The sequence below is a fragment of the Bremia lactucae genome, linkage group LG18 (genome assembly GCF_004359215.1).
Source record: "Bremia lactucae strain SF5 linkage group LG18, whole genome shotgun sequence".
In the NCBI taxonomy this organism is placed as follows: domain Eukaryota; phylum Oomycota; class Peronosporomycetes; order Peronosporales; family Peronosporaceae; genus Bremia; species Bremia lactucae.
In genome coordinates this window covers 828550-834328 of record NC_090627.1, presented here as the reverse complement: position 1 = coordinate 834328, position 5779 = coordinate 828550, and positions in this window count along the sequence as shown.

Genomic DNA, 5779 nt, shown 5'->3' with positions numbered 1-5779 from the left:
ATGTCCATCTGTTGCACCATCAGATTGTATCCACTGGGCAGACTGAGTACTAAGTCATCGCTTGCAATCGTAGTTTAAGCAAGTTTGTGTTGTAAGCTTGTTCGAAGTGCAAAAGGGCTGTTCAAGGGCACCAAAGAGCCATAAAGTAAAGCTGTGTAACACGGTGCAGTTGCAGCGCGTGCATCTATGTGAGACTATGCGTGTTTCTCGGGCAATTATGTTGAAAACAAAGCGTAATTTACTGGCAGCAAAAATATTTATTTGAATCGCTTGTGTCATATCACGGTCATTCGCTTGCATCTCCTACTTCTACCTCCAAGCCAATATTACCCTGAACGTTTCTCGCGCCACCCTAACGGCATCATCTCACTACGTCATAATCGGTACTACGGGATATATGTTACTGCTTCCAGTGGCATATTCAGCAGATTTCATGTGGCAAGAGATGCAGAGATCTCCATATCATACAGGATTACATTGCTGATGCGGTGGACAACTAGATCTAGTCCTATTGTCTACGGCAAACCTAGTGACGAATGTGTGCAGGATAAATTATAGCTCATGTATATCGGCCTATCTCGTGTACGACATCGCGAAGGCAATACGTCCAAGATCGAGCTGCATTGTAGGATGCGTACGCATTCTTCGCTTAATGTCGGGCATCTCCGCCCGTACTATCAATACGAGGCTATTTCGATTGCGAATCACACCAGATAGGTCTAAGGCGTCTGCTAAAGCCTGATGGACCTGAGCCATAGCATGATAGTATCGAGACAGATTCTCAATTTAACGAACCAGATGTTCCACTATATTCTCGAAGGATGTGATCATTTCGCGAGCTGTCACCGGCTCGTTTTGAAGGGACTGATGTGGTTTTTTATTCGCCAGTTGATCAACCGCAGCTTGGGCACATTTTTCAACTGATCACGAGTAACATTGTCGGCCATCACTGCTAATTGCGCCGACGGGATCGCTTGTGATCAATGTCTTTCCATATATAATAATGGACGTGACCCATGTCGCGATGTTGTTTCGGTTCGGCGAACGAGGCGAACCCGATTTCACCCCTCTACACATCCATTGAAGGGTTCGAGTGGTGAAAAAGTTTCCTAGTTGATCGCTTCTTGAGCCACAATGAGGCGAAAGGGGTTTGAACGAGTCATCTCGTTCGATGGCGATGGCCCAAATAGGTTCAATTGTTTGCATAGCATCGTATAAATTAGCCTAAGTATTTTATCAGTAGTTCCACGATTCGGCAACATAATACGGTGTGTGATGAACTTCCTAATCAGGGGCATGATCTGTACTTTAAAACAGCATTGTCATAAGTCCTTCTACGAGAGGCCCTGGCTCACTAAGAAAAGGGTGCAGCTTGTAGCGTGTTACGACTACCGTCCGTTTTTCCAATCGTTCACGGAAAGCATCAGGTACGTCAAGCTAGGCCTCACGGCCTATGCTTTGCACTTCTGTACGAATAATTCCCAAGCTTGGACAATGGAGTGACATCTTTTGCCCGCTTACATGTGCACCACCGATGCCAAAAAAGGCGTCGATGAAGAATTTCGGTTCGTCCTCGTCACGATTGTGAGCCACGATTGTGAGCCTGGATGAGTCGAATAACGAAATATGGTATCGATCCTTTGTCATACCAAGCCAACGAATTAGGTTGCCCTTAGAGAGAGACCAAAGCTTCTTTTCGGGAGTAAGCCGTAGCAAAATCATGTAACGTTAACACTTACATTACTCTCGGAGTGATCCGTAGTAATCACTCTGTCTCTACTGATGCATACTAGCACCACCAAATGGAAGCTTACCTAAGTGACCCTTACAATCACTACGCTCCTGGTGATGCATTCTGACATCACCAGAGTTATCGTCGTCCATAGCATCATCACAAGTTGACTTCGCACCAAAAGGATCTAACGTGTGTGTCAAACAACTTCATCATCACTTCTTTAGGGGTCACGTTAGAGCCCGTAGGTTTATTGGACATGACCCCGGTCGATTCGTCCTCACAGGCGACGCGCACGGGTTTCAATACCATGCGCAAGCGAATTGATTTTTGAAAAAAATCAATTCTGCAATAAAACTGGAGTTTTAAATAAGAAACCAATAATGCAAAACCGATATACTGTGAAAGACGTAATAATTTATCTCTGTCACTTCACATTAGTCACTATTGCTACTGTGTAGGGAGCGTGGTGTAACAGGGCATCCCGTTGCATAATTATTATTCTTTATAAAAGGAAAAATAATTTTTTTTTCAATAAGTAGAGATTAGTAAACAAGTACAAATTCTTATTTTTACAATTTTGACTAAATAGTTCCAATATCCAATTTTGTGCAATAAGACTTAGGTTTTATTGATCGTTAAATTAATTTTAAATAAATCCCGCCAATCATCGCAAGACACGATTGTGCGGTGCGCAAGTAGGGGCTTTATATATATATAGTCAGTCATTAATATAATAATGTCAGTTTTAGATAGAAGATCGTAACGGGGGATCTTGTCATTTTAATACTTTTTTTTTTACTTATTTTCTATTATAAAATCTTAGAACATACATTTCACCTGTCAGCTCGAGCTCGAACGTAGCTAGCACGGTACGGGTCACAAGAAACGCGTATATTAGATGATAAACGCGTCGGTCAACAGCAGTCGCTTTGATTATAAAGTCTTAGAACATACCTTCCACCTGTCAGCTCGAGCTCAAACGTAGCTAGCACGGTACGGGTCACAAGAAACGCGTATATTAGATGATAAGCGCGTAGATCAACATCAGTCGCTTTGATTTTTGGCCTCGAGCAACCATTTAATCGATGTTTGAGCCTTCAGGCAAGATTGGTACGCGTCTTTGGATTCGGTTCATCCCGAATCGCCAGACGAACTTACCCCATATGGCCCACAAGCAACTTGACCCACTGCTCCGTGACGCATAAGCTTCACCTCTAGCAGTAATAGAGACCTCCAAAAGGAATGCGATGACCACACCCACCCCGAGTGCCACGAAGGCCAACGCGTCGATATGGAAAGTCAATGTATGAAAGCCTTCACGATTGCGTGGTACGTCAACGGGTATCGTTGAGCACAGATAAGCCCTAGGGCTAGAAATAAAAATCAGAAATATAAAAACTGAAACAAAATTCAGATTGAAAAGTAAAAGCTGTAGAATATCTTAGCCAAAGCCGAGTAGGTATAGGTGTGCTAACGATAAATATACGGACGACTTTTAACTGTTTTTTCGGTAAAAATGTTTCTTTTGTAACGGGCACTACGACTAGTAATGCTTCAGTACAAGTCCACTTCGCACTGCTTCAGTTGCGAGTGGCCTTACGTTATTTCACGAACACTAGTTCGTGCAGAGGGAGATCTCTTTTTAAGGTAACTAGCTTAAAGAGGGTTAAATGAAAACTGTATTAATATAATTAAGTATCTCTTCTATCTATCTTGTAAATGCTAACTTAATTATAATCTAACACTAAACATGCAATTGAATTCTTACCTTATCTTATCTGTATCTCTCTGTTTACGTTTACAGCTGATTAGTCTGCGGGATAAAAGATATAACGGTCTATACCTATTGATGGATAAGAGTTCTGAACATTACTATAGAAAGTAATATCCTCCAAATATTATCTATCTTTTAGATAATATATTAAGTAACAACCTTTAAGTGTTAATTTCATGAAACGATACACCCCGTTACATCACCCCTCCTTAAACGACAATCACTCTGACTGTCATTGGATGGAGTGGTCACTATGTGACCAGATGATGTTGATTGGTCAGAACCATCATTTTAAATTCCATCGCATGAAGATTTAACTCATGCGGGGTGTTGATAGTGCTGCGCCTTCGGCTGCGGTTCGTGCAGCCGCGGGTGACGCACTGTTATCTCTTGCGGCAGACGGAACGACATTCCACTCGCACAACACTGGATGTTGCGAGTGCACGTGGTAATTCAACACGTGAATACGACCCCTCTTTGGTGGTCGAGTACGAATGCGAGTCGGACGAAATGGCCGACTCGGGGAGATAGAACAATCGCCTGATAGACGTCAGGCGGCTGACTATGAGCCTTCGAAAGAGAGGGGTCATTCTGATAGACGAGTTAATAGTCTGTTTGGTTCCGACGATGAGGATGATTCCTTATCGCCCGTTCCGTCTCCCTTTCGGTCACCTGCGCCTGTTTCTGTGTAAGGTGATTACGATGGCATAAGCCATCGTAATAAGAGTTCTTGTGGTACCCCTGCTTCAGTGGGTACCACTCAGGGGAGTGAAGACAATAAAATGTCTCGTCTCGCCCCTGAAAAGAAGCCGTGGCTTTTGCCCGAACAGCTAACAAATAGCTTATCTGGAGAGACTACTCCTCACAATAAATATCCCTTATTTATTGCGACAAAGCTACATGGCCTTGATCCCAGCGCGAAGAACTCGCGCTGAGGAAGATTTTTATCTCGATGCTTTTTTTAAGCATCGATGGTTTAGTGGCAACAATAAGCGATATAAGTTCTAGCTTATGCAAGCCTGGAGCGCGTTCATTCGTAATGTCAAAAACATTGGACGCAAAGCTTGGCTTCAATGATTAACGCGATTTGCGTTAAGTTTGAGAAACGAACTCCAACCGGTGCAAAGTATAAATTGAATCGGCTGCCACGTGAGGCAGGCCTTACATGCCTCACGTGGGTTGTTCCCTGTCCGTATTGTGTAGACAACTCGAAGAGGGTAAAAGAGGATGTCTATTCCCTTTCTTCGCCCTGGGGAAGGGCTCGCATCTCTATTGAGATGCGGGATGCGATTGACGTTTTGCAATCGATTTACAGGCGCCAGGGGTGCGTGTTTTCCGATGGACCTACTGATTCATCTGATGGGTCTCGTCACACTAACAAACGAGGACCTAACCGTCAAAAATCAGCTGAGAATAAGGCTCCCAGCTGTCATGTGAAGGTGGAAAACCACGCCAGCGAACAAGATAACTCGTTCGCTGCCCCTTCACATCACGGTGGTTCTGGATACGTTCCACAAGGAAACGTTGACCACCGTGGGAGTCCACCAATGGTTGTGGTGGAGGAGGGAAAATTAGATCCGAACCGTATGTCGGATCTAATGTCGAGAATCGACAAACTCGATCACTTCCTCCATGATTTGGAGGAGAGACTTTTCACTTCCTCCAAGATTTGGAGGAGAGACTTGACCACGAGCGCGGCAAGCGTCTATCGTTGGAGCAGACCGTGCCGGTTCACCATATCGAGCTGTTGGAAGACCGTTCGAAGAGTGCGTACTCCATGTTGCAGTTCGAACGGAAATATCACGCTGTTCGAGATGAGCTGTCGTCAGCTCATCGCAGTTTCGAGGATAATCGGAACCGGCATGAGAAACTCCAGTTCAACATGAAAACCTGGTTCGCGATCACAGTCTTTTAGGGATTCTTGAAAAGCGTGGTCAGATCCGTCCTCGGAAGAAGCCGCATACTGATGGTACGGGCGGAGCCGACCAACGTAAAACGTAGGATGCGTTCGCATCCTACGTGGCAATTTTATTGTGTACGCATTGTCTCTGCGATGCAGTACATGGAAAGGCCCAATGAACTTGAGCAATAGCTTACTGCTACCCACATTAGTGACTACACGCTTAAATAAGTTTACCGTAGAGAGTAGCACTAGATCATTAATTTTAAATGAATGGGCATTTGCTCTTCCATGTTTGTCTGCATTCCTATCTGTCGGTCCACTGCGTTAGCAATGGAATCCTGAACGAAACGGATTATTGATTCTCGAG